Source organism: Pinus tabuliformis, chromosome 1_1 (assembly GCF_031772625.1).
Source record: "Pinus tabuliformis cultivar Carrire ecotype Pingquan chromosome 1_1, CPIR1, whole genome shotgun sequence".
In the NCBI taxonomy this organism is placed as follows: Eukaryota; Viridiplantae; Streptophyta; class Pinopsida; order Pinales; family Pinaceae; genus Pinus; species Pinus tabuliformis.
The window spans coordinates 840,401,262-840,417,803 of NC_142297.1; the positions used below are offsets into that span (position 1 = coordinate 840,401,262).

The 16,542-nt window shown below is 36.9% G+C and overlaps 1 pseudogene; it reads left to right on the forward strand.

Moving 5' to 3' along the window:
- The first annotated feature begins 863 nt into the window (after positions 1–863).
- On the forward strand, positions 864–3,576 carry LOC149216789 (protein GRAVITROPIC IN THE LIGHT 1-like; annotated as a pseudogene).
- The last annotated feature ends 12,966 nt before the right edge of the window (positions 3,577–16,542 follow it).

The following is a 16,542-nucleotide window of genomic DNA, read 5'->3' on the forward strand; positions in this document are numbered from 1 at the left end:
TTCTTCCAAGGAGTCATCATCTCTGTTCATACTTGTCGTAGGGGATAACAAGAATCTCATTAGCTCATTTAAATTGTCAGCCAACTCTCCATCCATCCTTTACGATCTGCTAGATATTGTTCAACAGTTTCAGCACATTCCTCTGATAACCAGAGCTTAATCCTCTGCAAAACTACCCCTATACCTTGATAATCTACAGTAATATCCTTCTTGTTGTTAGACTGAGAACATGGATTTTGGTCCTCAGGAATATGTTGACTTAGACGTTGATGCTTGGGCCCTTAGAGAACTGAAGCCCGCTATTTCTACCTTTTAATGATCATCCTGTCACTAAATATCAGGGGGGTAAGAGGAACCTCAAATTTTCCTCTCTCAAGACACTGATTGAATTAAATTATCCTTCCATCATTCTGCTACAAGAGACCATGGTTCCAGGTGATAAGGTCACTGAGGCCTTTCAAAATCTTTGTCTGTGTTGGCACACTTGTGCAATGGATTCAAATGGTTTATCAGACAAGATCCTCTCTTTATGGGATCCTATGTTAGCCTCCTTTGAAGCCTACTCATTAGCAGTTGGTATCATCCTAGAAGGCCATCTAAGAGGTTTTCCTCAGCCTCCTCAAAACCTTTTCAACAATCTTATGTTCACTTATATATTCACCATACGTTCTTGATTTGTTCTCTACATTCATTGCCAGAGTAATAAACTGATTAACATACTCAAAATCCTTCAGCTTCATATTCTTAAAACTCCTAAGAGTCTGCAACTTGGTTTATTTTACTTTGCCTATGCCTTGATAGACAATCTCGAAATTGTCTCATGCTTGCTTAGCATAATTTGTTGCTGCATCTTTTGGAAAAAATCGTTGTTTCAATCCTGATTCGTTACTAAATAAGCCATAGTGCCTTTAAATATTTTTTTCTCCCTCTATTGACATATGCTTGTGATTCGAAGGAATTCTTCCAAGGAGTCACCATATCTATTCATACTTGTCGTAGGGGATAACAAGGATCCCATTAGCTCATTTAAATTATCAGCCAGCTCTCCATCCATCCTTCACGATCTGCTAGATATATTGTTCAACAGTTTCAGCACATTCCTCTGCTAACCAGAGCTTAATCCTCTGCAAAACTACCCCTGTACCTTGATAATCCACTGTAATATCCTTCTTCTTGTTACACTGAGAACATGGATTTTGGTCCTTAGGAATATGTTAACTTAGACATTGATGCTTGGCATTTCAATCCTATGTCTGCATGAGAATGTTCAGTGGATTTGAGAGCGAGAATTTCTATTTGACTAGGAGCCTTTCATCCATTATAGATCCTAAGAAGCACAGAAATCATTGTTTCGGACATTTTTTGGACATGCAAAACATGGAGCCATCAGAGCTGGAGTCCATTCTTACACCGGACAACATGTTTGGGAAATTTTGTATAAAGAAATTTCTCAATGTAGTGCATCCCAGGATGGAAGAATCCTTCTTTGGCAGTTTGGAGCACTGGCACTAGATAGGCAGGGGACTCCACCCCAGGAGCTAATTTTACAGCCAATTCCTCAAATTTGCCAAGTCTGTGTGGTTGGTTCACAGGATTGCATTTTCTTTTGTCCCGCCTCTGTTTATCTTTCATGTCAAGAGAGGGGTCGATTTCGAGGGTTCCTACATGGATAGCATGAATTTTGTGAATATGAATCATGATGTTGACAATATTGTTGCAAGTGAAGGTAATGTCTTGCAGCTTCCTGAGAAGCCAAACCCTACAATTGTAGGGTTTACAGTGATGCCCCGTTTGAGGGTTGGCAAGAAGGCCATAATGAGATGCGAGGTCTATGTAATCACTGCAACACCTGATACTGCAATTAATGTTTTTGATTCGCTCTCGGCACCTCCCATGGAGGATCTGTAGGTTCATTGTTGTGTATCAAATATTTCTCCTTAGTTTTTGTTTTCAGGATCAATCTGTGGGAGTACTCATTTTTGTTGTCGTAAATGCATTGTGTTTTGTTTTCCAAGTTTCTGAGAACACTTTGGAGAAATTCCAGGGGATGTTCTAGGGAATTCAAAGATGAGAAAAATTTGGAGAAATTCCAGGGGATGTTTTGGGGAATTCAAAGCTGATAAAAATTTGCAGAAATTCCAGGGGATGTTTTGGGGAATTCAAAGCTGATAAAAATTTGCAGAAATTCCAGGAGATGTTCTGGGGAATTCAATGTTTTTTATACTTGTGGATACTTTTTTGGGAAATTTATGGTTATTTTAGTCAAATCATCCACAACATTGTGCAGAGTTTTGTAAAAATTGCGGGGAGAATTTTGTGAAATTCATGATTGTTTTGTCAAACTATCTACAATATTGTGAAGATTTTGGTGATAGTCATTGTTGTTTTAGTCAAACAATCTTCAACATTATGAAGACTCCTGTGGGAACATTGTATGGAAATCGAAAGATATCTTTTAACATCTGTGAATGACAATTTTTAGAAAATTTATGGCCATAAATTGCTCTTCCATTAAAGTCAATTATTAAAGACTTAAAAGAGAATATCAGAATTTTAATAGTCAGTAAGTCACACAAAACTTATACAATCAGTAGCAAAAAGAAATTATAACCAATAGCCATTGCAAGGGAAATTGTCTCACCTTGCAGCTCTAAGTCAGAGTTTCACAAAGTTGGGATCTATGTCCATAACCTGCATGCAGCCTGAAAGTGCATCTTTGAATCTACCAACAGCCATATGAGTGGCTGCACGGTTGCTATAGCGTAGCATTGATGCCCTAATATGGCTTTTTGACTTCTCACTTGGAAAGATGCATCTTATCCCTTGAGTATCATATTCTTCAGCTTTAGAAAAATCTCCTTCTGCATATGCTTGATTCCCCCTGTTCGAATGATCAGAGTATACATAATTTTTCTAAATCTTCTAGAAACCAGAAAGATAATTCTTTAATCCATGTCATTATGAAAACACTTTTAGAATCTTGAATGCCATTCAATTAAGGTAAGGCAAAGTATGTTGAGGAAATTCCTTTTAAATGTACCAAATATGTGAATTCGATAAAAGTAGCAGAGTAATGTAATCTCATTTCATTGTAGTGATGGAAAGAAGAACATTTGTACATAAAGGCTAGCAAAACTAAAAGCAAAAAAAAACAATAATGGAATTTCTCTATCAGCTCCTAACTAAATGCAATCATTGAACTTAAGAAATATTAATTACATTACTTACAGCCCAAAACAACAAAACGTTAACTAAATTTAGAAAGTGGAATATTAATTACATTCTTGTCTATCTTTCATGTCAAAAGAGGGGGTGGATTTCGAGGGTTCCTACATGGATAGCTTGAATTCTGTGAATATGAATCATGAGGTTGACAATACTGTTGCAAGTGAAGGTAATGTCCCGCAGCTTCCTAAGAAGCCAAACCCTACAATTGTAGGGTTTACAGTGATGCCAGGTTTCAGGGTTGGCAAGAAGGCCATAGTGAGATGTCATGTCTATGTAATGACTGCAACACCTGATCCTACAATTAATGTTTTTGATCCGCTCTCGGCACCTCCCATGGAGGATCTGTAGGTTCATTGTTGTGTATCAAATATTTCTCCTTAGTTTTTGGTTTTAGGATCAATCTGTGGGAGTATTCATTTTGGTTGTCGTAAATGCATTGTGTTTTGTTTTCCAAGTTTCTGAGAAAACTTTGGAGAAATTCCAGGGGATGTTCTAGGGAATTCAAAGATGATAAAACTTTGGAGAAATTCCAGGGGATGTTCTGGGGAATCCAAAGCTGAGAAAACTTTGGATAAATTCCAGGAGATGTTCTAGGGAATTCAAAGATGTTTTTTATACTTGTGGATATTTTTTTGGGAAATTATGGTTATTTTAGTCAAATCATCCACAACATTGTGGAGAGTTTTGTGAAAATTGTGGGGAGAATTTTGTGAAATTCATGATTGTTTTTTCAAACTATCTACAATATTGTGAAGATTTTGGTGACAGTAATTGTATTTTTAGTCAAACAATCTTCAACATTATGAAGAATTATGTGGGAACATTGTATGGAAATCGAAAGATATCTTCTAACATCTGTGAATGACAATTTTTAGAAAATTTATGGTCATAAATTGCTCTTCCATTAAAGTCAATTATTAAACACTTAAAAGAGAATGTCAGAATTTTAATAGTCAGCAAGTCACACAAAACTTATACAATTAGTAGCAAAAAGCAATTATAGCCAATAGCCATTGTAAGGGAAATTGTCTCACCTTGCAGCTCTAAGTTGAACTTTCACAAAGTTGGGATCTATGTCCATAGCATGCATGCAGCCTGAAAGTGCATCTCTGAATCTACCAACAGCCATCCGAGTGGCTGCACGGTTGCTATAGCATAGCACTGATGCCCTGATATGGCTTTCTGACTTCTCACTTGGCAAGATGCAGCTTATCCCTTGAGTATCATATTCTTCAGCTTTAGAAAAATCTCCTTCTGCATATTCTTGATTCCCCTTGTTTGAATGATTAGAGTATACATAATTTTGCCAAATCTTCTAGAAACCAGAAAGAATATTCTTTAATCCATGTCATTATTAAAACACTTTTAGAATCTTGAATGCCATTCAATTATGGTAAGGAAAAGTATGTTGAGGAAATTCCTTTTAAATGTACCAAATATGTGAATTCGATAAAAATAGTAGACTAATGTAATCTCATTTCATTGTAGTGAAGGAAAGAAGAACATTTGTACATAAAGGCTAGCAAAACTAAAAGCAAAAACAATAATAACCCACTTTTATATATACACAATAGCAAAGTCGTATACCTGAGCCATCAACTTTTACAAGCCTTCTTCACTCTATAAAATTGAAAATTTTGAAAACTCTCATGCTCAGAATGGCCCTCCACAAATCTTTTGACAAGGTCAATTGGACCTTTAGGAGACTTGTTCTCCCACAGATAGGGCTAAGACCGGAGGTGTTTAATTGGATTATGGGTTGTGTATCATCTACCAATTTCCCCATTTCAATCAACGAATCTCCCTCAACGTACAATGTGTTTTTTGTGATGTGGTTTTGCTCCAACTGGTATCCAAGCTCATGATTTTTTTTACCCTTATAGTATGCAATCCTTCTTATGCTGCTCTCATTGCCTTTTGGATTTCTTTGTTATGAAAGAAAACGAAACTGTTCTTTTCTAAAGTGCCTCATGCTTGCTTGGTATAATTTGCTACTACAAATTTTGGAAATATTGGTTCTTTTAGCCTGTGCTAAATAAGCCATAGTACTTTTGAATCCTTCTTTTTGTTTTCAATGAACTGAGTTCTTTGAGTATTTGTCATAGCATATATAGCTTAAGTCACAGGTTCGCCGAAAGTCAACCTTGAGTTTCAAAGTTTGGTGAACGTCCAAACAATGTTTAAATTAGGCTCATGTTTTGTTGGTTTTGTTCGTGGTCAATTTTTCTACATTTGAATTTGTATTTTCCTAACTGATTTTTGTTCCTATTACTACCAGTGTGGGTGTTGTCTTGAAATTCATCATTCTAGATATTTTCAATGCATCCAATGCATATTTTGTTTGACCTATAAAGATTTCATAATCTTACTGATTAACCTCTATGCCAATGAAGTACTTCATCAAGCCCACATTTTTCATATCAAATTCCTATTTCGTTGTTGATTTAAATTTGATCTAATGATAATATTTCAATGGAAATATTGTGATAAACATATAAAAACATTTAGTTCTTTCCTTTACATATTTACCTTTGCATATAGAGTGGGTTTTCTGTTGCTTCTGTTAAATCTGTGGCTAATCAAGTAAGAGTTTATCTTGTTGTACAGTGTGTTTTTTGTGATGTGGTTTTGCTCAAGTGGTATCCAAGCTCATGATTTTTTTTACCCTTATAGTATGCAATCCTTTTTATGCTTCTCTCATTGCCTTTTGGATTTATTTCTTATGAAAGAAAACCAAATTGTTCTTTTGATATTAAATGCTTAACACATTCATTTATAATTTCCCAAGTTCTAAACCTTGCACTGTCCTGCTCTGTTATCTTGCACATGGTTTTTGAACATGTGAGAAAAATTGTCAGCCAGCTCTCGATCCATCCTTCATGATCTGCTAGATATTGTTCAACAGTTTCAGCACATTCCTCTGCTAACCAGAGCTTAATCTTCTGCAAAACTATCCCTGCACCTTGATAATCCACAATAATATCCTTCTTGTTGTTAGACTGAGGACATGGAATTTGGTCCTTAGGAATATGTTGACTTAGGTGTTGATGCTTGGGCCCTTAGAGAACCGAAGCCCGCTATTTCTACCTCTTAATGATCATCCTGTCACTAAATATCAGGGGGGTAAGATGAACCTTGAATTTTCCTCTCTCAAGACATTGATTGAATTAAATCATCCTTCCATCATTATGCTACAGGAGACCATGGTTCCAGGCGATAAGGTCACTATGGCCTTTCAAAATCTTTGTTTGTGTTGGCACACTTGTGCAATGGATTCAAATGGTTTATCAAATAGGATCCTCTCTTTATGGGATCCTATGTTAGCCTCCTTCAAAGCCTACTCATCAACAGTTGGTATCATCCTAGAAAGCCATCTGAGAGGTTTTCCTCTTCCCATAATGTTGGTGAATTTTTACAGACCATATAGACAAGAATTATGGGATATGGTCCAAGCTAGCGGGATTCTCTCAGAATATTCAGTCCTTATTATGGGGAAAACAAAAATCTTTGCCTCAGTGCACCCGTAGGCAGGAAAAAGAGCAGAGTTATCTACTTAGTGGCTTGGATATTGTTTATTTCAATGCATCCATGTCTAACTTTCATGCAAAAGCATACCTTCGATTCTTAGTGATGGCATAAAAATGAGTGTGCTTTATGTGATAAGTTAAAAATCATTACTAAATAGTCTTTATCAATTAGATATTTATGGACAATTATTTTTTTAGTTTCCTCAGAAAACAAAAAACTTTGTCTCAGTGCACCCATAGGCAAGAAAAAGAGCAGAGTTATCTACATAGTGGCTTGGATATTGTTTACTTTAATGCAAAATGTAAAAAATTGGAAGAAAGCAACTTATTGTTTGTTCGTTCAATGTACAGTGTGTTTTTTGTGATGTGGTTTTGCTCCAAGTGGTATCCAAGCTCAAGATTTTTTTTACCCTTATAGTATGCAATCCTTCTTCTGCTGTTCTCATTGCCTTTTGATTTCTTTGTTATGAAAGAAAACCAAATTTTTCTTTTGATATTAAATGCTTAACACATTCATTTATAATTTCCCAAGTTCTAAACCTTCCATTGTCCTGCTCTGTTATCTCGCACATCGTTTTTGAACATGTGAGCAAAATTGTCAGCCAGCGCTCCATCTGAAACCTCTTGGACTAAGGCTTTCATCCATCCTTCACAATCTGCTAGATATTGTTCAGCAGTTTCAACACATTCCTCTTCTAACCAGAGCTTAATTCTTTGCAAAACTACCCCTGCACCTTGATAGTCCATAGTAATATCCTTCTTGTTGTTAATTGTTGGCTAGAGAGAATTTCCATTTTGGCAGCTTTTCATTTGAAATTTTTGTTAGGACAAAAGGAGGTCTTTGTTAGAGAAGTTCAGGAGCATTTGGAAATGAAAAAGAATCATCAGTTCTTAAGACTATATCAACATAACATGGTCATTAATTTCCTTGAAATGAGGGAAACTTGAGAACAATGAAGACGCCACCTAAGTATTGATGATAGGCTTAGTATTTTGAATTTAATAATTAATTCATCAGTTTTCTTGATGACTTTGTTTAAAATCACCTTCAACTGATTTAGTGTTGTCTCTAAACCTGCTTTTTCTGTGTGATCATCCTTTCTTGCTTTCTTTTCACCTTCAACCTCCAAGATAGCCTCCTTAAGTCGTGTCTGTTTTCTCTTAATTGCGTTTTCTTTCAAGTTTAAGGATTCATCTAATTGTTTTGCAATCTTTTTTTCTGCCCTCCAGGTCTCTGAGATTTGTTGGAGAGTGTCTTCTTGTTTCCTTGCAATTTCATCACTTCGATTATTTCTTTATTTGCAACCATCTTCGAGTACTTCAATGAAATATATACTCTTAATAGTATAGTGGTCGCTGAAAAGTCTCATTACTATTATGGATACTCTTAATATTATAGTGGTAGCTGAAAAGTCTCATTACAGTTCTGTATACTCTTAATATTATAGTCTCATCCTCAAGTATTAGGACCGGTTTTATCGATGCATGCATTTCATTTCAACAATGTTCCCTACAGAAGGTGGAGAAATACATATTACTTGTTTCAACAATGTTGCCGATTATTTTTTTGACAAAATCCAACATGGAAATTTCTACATGTCTACATTGTTTCTAAAGGGAATGTGAAAATGGCTAATAAGCAATACAACCACTTAAACAATGATTGAGAAATTTTGTTAAATGCAACATATACCATAGAGCATGTTGTCAGCGAAAAAATACATAAGCCAACGGTGCAATCCAATATAAAATCAATCAATGAGATCAGAACAACGAACGTCAACTCCATTGTTGATATTCTCAGTATTGTCACTGACATTTCCAGTGTGTCCACTATATGTAGAAAAGATGGCTCTGAAGTTACTAAACAAATACTACAACTTCAAGACATGTCTAGGTATAACATGGATGCAATCTTTTGGAGAGGAAATTTTTATGTCGTATCACAAGAAATATCCTCCCTATGTGTTGGAGGAAATAAACCCATCATTACAATCAAGTTTGCCAATGTTGGAGAATTTAATGGAAAAAATGTCGGCACTCAATGAGATCCATTATTCTTGTAGATCTTGACATTGAAGAGGCCCACACGCTAAAGTCATGGTTTAAAAAAGAAGGTTCGACTACACCTTCTACATCCTTGACAACAAGATCTCCTTTTGGCCATCAACAAAAAGAAATAACAATTGATGATATTTACAGTATGGATTCCTTAGAGAAACTAGCATTCTTCCAATTGAAGGGAACCATAACAAAAATTGGGATGGATAATTTTTACTACATTTCTTGCCCGTCCATTGTTGATGGGAAAAATGCATGAAAAAACTTATTCCACAAAATATAGGCATGTGGTTTTGCCCAAAATGCAACGCCGAAGTAACTGACTGTGATTATAGATACTTACTGAAGATCGACATATAAGATCACACTGGTGAATTAGCTTCAATTGTTGCTTTCGAATACGCGGGATCTACAATTCTTGGGAATAATGCCAAAGACTTCTATTTGTTATCCTCAGATCTAGATGTAATCAAGGAAATTTGTCTCCAAAGCACTATGGATAGATCATATCTTCACACTATCAGTGAAGACATAAACTTTCAAAGGAATACCACGGTTGAAATTTGTTATCATGAAAGAAGAATTTTTGCATTTCACAACAGAATGCAACAACATTCTTCGAGCAATTGATAACATATCGATGTTGTAGATATATATCGCAAAATGTATTCCTCGCTTTCTGACAGTTTCTATTATCTTATTTTATAAGTACAATTTTGCACCATATACTATTGCATGCCTTCTCGACAAATTCTCTTATATAGTATTGAAATAAATATTCGTCCTCCATTGTATCTAACATTGTGTATGTACACTTATTCACATATTTTTCATCTTATTTCTTTTAACAAATGAGGTAACTTGTTGCATTACGCATGCAAGTATCTACATGTATAAATGAAAATGACTAAAATGTTCTTTCAAACACATTATTCAAATAAAAAATTCACACAAAACAATTCAAAACTTCAATTTCTTTCTCCAATTTTACTTTTATACAATAACATGGTTGTTCTCTCCAAATAACATTCTTGTTTTCCCCTCTTGCCTATAGGTACCATAACTTTTGCAAATGTCTTCTTCTTGTAATGATGAACATGCCCGAAGATACTATGCAGAAAATAAAGAACGAATAAATGCACGTCGTTGTGAGCTTTATCAGGTAAAAAAAACATCACAGAATGTCAAAGAAACAAAAAACAGAAGGAAAACCAACATTCATCGTCTGAAACGTATGGTGAACATTCACATTTTCCATCAAACCTCTCTGTATTTTCCAATTCCCACCCCGAAAACAATCCTTTGCAATTATCAAACTCTCTATCTTTTCAGCAAACCTCTCAAACAAATACATCCATACCTCATTGCCTTAACCCCTCCTTTGCACATGCTTTCAGCAATGTTTATACTAATGAAGCACATCGAGAATTCCGTGCAAAGATTGATAAAATTGCACCTAAATGCCCATGCTCCATTTATTTTGAATCATATCTTGGAATACATATCCGCAATTCCAACCAAATGTATTGGTATTCTAGATGCATCTCTGAAAAAAAGGGTCATCGCTTCTCATTATCAAACAACATGGACCCTGGTCCTCAACCCGCTGTCCTTACGTCTCTTTTATGAATAGAAGAAATTCTCATTGCCAGGGTTAACCCTATATTATAGGTAACACATGCACGTGGTGGCCAATATAAATACAGTGGCCAAACAATTTGTTTTACACAAGACATTAAAAATATCACAAACATGTTGCCACGACATGTTGAAGACTTGGACATTCTATTTGTCACCCGTCATAGTAATGACCATCATGCTTATGATTGCATTGTCAGTGGACATCACGTTCTCGCTACATTAGAATACAAATTGGAAAATGACCCATACTATAAGAATGCTCTTATTGATAACACCGCACTAGCATCCTTACCAACAATCCCCATCAATGTCTCCTCCTCCCTTCGCCATTCCAATACTACAGAGACAATTGTCCACCTTTCACCTGAACCACCACTTGAGTCCATTGAAGATTCCGCAAACCCATCCCTACACCAAACATCATCATTCATACCAATTATGCCTAATACAAATACAGAAATCCAAGAAATCCGCCATTATTTACATGCTTACAACCACAATTTTGATACTACAATTGAATGGCCACCAATTGGCTTATCCCCAATCAATGAATACAACGTAGAAGGTCTACTCTCTATGGCTTTCCCCACCCTTTTCCCCAAGGAGCTGCAATGCCAAATCAACCAAGAATGAAAGCAGTGCAGTTACATAAATACACACATTACTATGATAACAAATTTGGCAAGCACTCATGCTTTCGTTATTACATATATAATCTCATGATGCGACATCGCAGTCCAGCAACAACCTCGTTTTTTGTAAAAAAACATCACAGATAACTTTCCAACATCTATTCAAGATCTGAACATCCGATTAGAACAATTTCCAAATGAGCAATTGGCAGAGCAAGTCATGCGATTCGGTTGCTCTTTACGTGGAACAAGATCTTTTTGGCACAAAGCTAAAAATGAACTGACGGACATGATATCATAGCTCGATTGCCCGACGTTCTACTTCACATTAAGTGCAGCTGATGCAAAATGGTCTGATCTTCATGCAGTCATACCCGGATGTCAACCTTTTGATATTGCAAACCAACAAAAATGGAGAAATGGTAACATTATCTCTAACCCACTTATAACATCACTATATATGCACCATAGATTCACAGCATTTCGTGAAGTTATCTTAGAGAAACACTTGCAGACAAAATACTACTGGTACAGGTACGCATTCTACCGCATTTTTTCGTAACTCTCTAAACATAATACCTCATCTACTACAAAATTATCTTACAAAAATGCATACTTGACAGGCATGAATGGAAACATAGAGGATCAGCACACATCCATGGTTTCCTTTGGATAGAAAATGCACCTGGTATGGAAAGCCTCAACTGGGAAGACACCGAAGCAATCGATATTACTAGGTAGTGCTTCGACAAACATATTTCAGCTTGGAATCCTCGTATTTCTTCGATTACAAACCAACCAATTGTTCGGACAAATCCAGAAGACCCTTGTCTATTGTCCATGCCACAAATCTTCATAACCAATCCTTTCAATGATTATGAACAACTCATCAATTGCATTGAATGTCAGACAAAATGCACCAAAAGCACATGCCTAAGAAAAAAGGATCTTCATTCGAATGTCGCTATAAAGCACCATGGGAATTACATCCAAAATCATCCTTATTCATTGACTCCAATGGCCAAAAAACATACACCTGTGCTTGCAACGATGATCGACTCCATACCCATATCGCTACCATCCCTATCTATTTGGCGTGCAAATGTTGACTGCCAACTAGTACTCTCTATACATGTTGTACAAAAATATATCGTAAAATATGCATCCAAAGCAGGGAAAAAAATTTGAAAGCTTCCACCACATGCTACGTAGAATTGTCCTCGCTTCACCCATTGCTGACCCAACAACATCTGCATTTCAAAAATTCCTTGCAGAAACCCTTGTTGATCGTGACATTGGAGCACAAGAAACCTGCCATATGCTGCAAAAATTACCATTAACATTGTGTAGTCGATCATTCTTTTCTCTAAACGTAAGCCAAAAAATTTATATGCGCCTTCCACAAACTAACACCACCTCTTCTACATCCCCACACATCATAGATACATATATCCAATGCCCATCTACCCTAGAATCCACATCACTTATAGAAGTAGCAAGATCCTGGTCATATGATCCTTGTCGCAAAACAAACAAATGGAAACTTAGACCTACAGAAGCAATTATTTGGGTCATACCACGCTACTCCATGCCATCCACAACCGAACCTTACTATGCTGACTTTTGCAGAGTTGAACTTATGCTATACAAACCCTTTCGCCATATCGTACAAGATATAGGAGATTCTGCTGCAGAATTCATCACAAATTGGCAAACATTTTGTCCATTCTACAAACCTTGGCATCAACACTGCACACTATCTGATATTGAATTTGTCGCAAATGATAACTCAACTATTCATGAAGCAAATCCTCCAGACACCATGTAAATAAATGAATGGGAATTATTCTCCCAATTATACCCTACAAATGAGCTCCTCATAAATGACCTTGACGTGCTTGGCCTTTGTGGCTTTGATGACAACCATAACTGGAATCATACCACTATTCGATTAGATCTACAAAATAATGCCATACAATTCATTGAGAATAGCCGCTCCATCCAACACACTATTCAAACACATCAACATATCTTGATGACCCTTACTACATTATCTCCAATGCAAAGAAAAGCTCTAAATATTATTTCTAATCATTTTGCTAAGAAGGATAGTTTAGCCGCTCTCAAAATGATAATACAGGGCACTGCTGGTACAGGAAAATCCCTCCTAATCAGTTGCATCAAAGATATGCTCATAACCCTTGAAAGCCCAGAACCTTCACTGATCATGCTCCTCAACCCTACAGGTGTGGCTACCTTAAACATACAATTATTGACAATCCATTCCGCTCTCCACCTTCGTATAAAGGATCTTACGCCCTTAAAAGGCAATGCTCTTACAAAATTCTGAGAAGAACTCAAGCATATAAGGTACATACTAATCGATGAAATGAGCTTCATTGGGCCAAAGCTTCTCAGCCATATTGATGAATGTATTTGAGAGGCATTTCCACTGCAAAGAAACACTCCTTTCAGTGGCTGTTCCATTATATTAGTTGGTGATCTCGGTCAGTTACCGCCTGTCAAAGACATACCTCTATATGCAGGCACGAGCCATGGAAGCACATTGTGGAACACCTTCAACACAGTGATCACATTTGTTAAAATTGGCAACTAGGGCCAAAATCCATGTGGCTCATCTTATTTATGGCAGTTGATATTTTTATTGGATCCCTCTCATCGAGAGGTGTAGGATTGATATAAAGATCATCCGATTCCGATAAGTATTTATGAAGTTATGAATTTATTTATGTTATAAAATAAATTAAGTCAGCCAGAAACTTGAGTAGGCTCAGAAGCCCAATAGTCATGACTATTCATCATCTACGTTTTAGTATAAATAGAAGAGGATTTGAAGTCATTTAGGCACACTCTTTAGGTAATCTCCTCTCCACGTCTTGGGTTTTTGGAGTAGGAAAGACGAAAAAGAGTACGTTGATGCCTTAGCTGCAAATGATGCCCTAATCCAATGTAGGTCAAGACATCTATCCGCTAGCAAATGATTCGTTGTTCATCTCTATACGCTGTTTAGGAAATCTGATACATGGTGAAACCCTATACGCTGTTCGTGGAAACCTGATACATGGAAAACTCTATACACTATATGTTGTTCTTGTTATATATATATATATATATATATATATATATATATATATATACACTGGTAATGAGCTGAAATGCCCAGCGATATATGTATGCACAGCAGGGAGACCTTACGCAGTTAATACATGGAGATTCTACATCGGACATGAAGACTCATTACTCATACGCAGTCATGGCATTAACCTAACGCAGTAATAACACAGTGATGGCAATGCATATATACGCTGGGCATGAGAGTCATATCCACGTTGTTCATGAAGATTGATATTTCGTTGTCATAAAAGGAATAGCCGCAATCACATAAGGATCAGCCGCAGTCATCAAGGGTAGCCGCACATAGAGGGTAGTCGCTGTGATGTATGCGGATCTGGCAGCATAGATCAGGCCACTGTGTGGAGTAGATCTGGCAGCATAGATCAGGGCATAGTGACTCCAGTCACGTAGTTTCATAAAGACTCATTCCAATTATAAGTAGGTCAATGGAATGTTGTTCAAGATGATGTCAACGACCCTATACACTAGTAAATGGAGACTCATATACGTAGGCAAATCTGCAGTAAATGACTACATATATAGACACAGGCAATAGCAATGTATATATACGCAGGCTATGGCAATAAAGTATTAGGTGCAGTCATAAGAATGCAGCTATGAGCTATGCATTGGGTCAATCGTAAGTTCAGTTGATATATATTATTGTCTTGCTATGACTTGATGTACGAGATCATGATATATGAGCAACATGATGTATATGGGCAACATGATATATGAGCAGCATGATGATGGATAAGATCATGGACATGGGCAACATGAAGTTGAATGAGATCATGGATATGAAGGACAACATGATGATGGATAAGATCATGGACATGGGCAACATGATGTTGAATGAGATCATGGACATGAAGGGTAGCATGATGATGGATAAGATCATGGACATGGGAAGCATGATGATAATCATGATTAGTGCAGCATGGTGCAGTATGTAGTGGTACACAAAGAGAACCAGATGCAACACGATGATAGGTAAAGGAGTCACCTTGGAGAATCAGTTGAAGCAGAATGTCTTCAACTGATCTCATTGTTATACGAAATGATCTATGCTAGATCTAGATAAGTCAAAGTGTTGACTTCTATTGTAAATGTACTATCTCTCTCTCTCTTTCTCTGCTAAACTTTGAAGAACATAAAAGAAGAATTGATCAAGGGTTTCCCCACATTGTGGGCTTTGTCCTTGGCTAGCGCCACATCTTGTGTCCTCTTGTCTTGGCTTGTCTTCTGCGATTTATATTTATGTTCTATCTGCAGTTTATCTTAATGCTGATGTGATTGCTAACTATGAAATTTAAATAAATTGCTCTAGCATAGAACATACCTAAAATTAACATGGGATCAGAGCTGAGGTGAAGACAATGCCCAAGCAAGAGTGAAAGAGCAATCACCAAAGACAGCTGGGACAAGGACAAAAGGATCAATGGGTTCCTCATCCCTCTTCAAATTCACCAAGGGTGAAGTGGAAGCAGAGAATACTATCAGAATGGCGCAACAGAAGTTTCTAATGGCCTTCGTAAGGATCACTTCATTGGGAAGTACAAATCTAAGGGTGGAAGAAAAGGCAGATGCCTTGGTTGCAATAAGTTCAGCCATCATATGAAGGAGTGTCCAAATGGGAGAGACACATTTCTTGATGAAGATAACAATCATTCCAGGGACATCTTCAATGATCAAAGGAATGACTGGTAATGCAGGTCATCAAGGAAATGGTCGACTCTTTAAAGAAAGCAAGGAACCCCAGAATCTCTTTTATGTACCTGATCGCAAGAAGAACTTGGTTTCCATCTCAGAAATGGAAGTCAAAGGTTTCAGGGTGGCACTCATCGATGGAAAGGTACGTGTTTGAAAATAGATTTTTCAAAGGTGTTTTTGAGTTCAGGGTTGTATCAAGTTACAGGAATTCCACTGGGGACCATGTCCATTGACACAGCACCGAAGGTCTGTGAGTCAAATGGCGACAGAGATGCCTGAATTCAAAAAGAGCATGTAGGTACATGTCTGAGATGTATCGAAGGAAAATCTTACAAGGGGATCATTCCCCTCATGTAGCAGGTCCACAGGTTTGGAACAACCCATGGAGTTTGAGATTCATGAATGGGAATCTCATGTATACAGGTGGAAGAAAGCCCTCTATGGCTTGAAGCAAAATACCTTGGGCATAGTATGAGAGGATTGATAGCTGTTTTGATGAAGTTGAGATTCACTAGGAGTGAAACCAATCCAAACCATCACCCGAAGGTTGTGGATGATAGACCTCTCATACCGACACCTTATGCGGACGAACTATTTCTGACAGG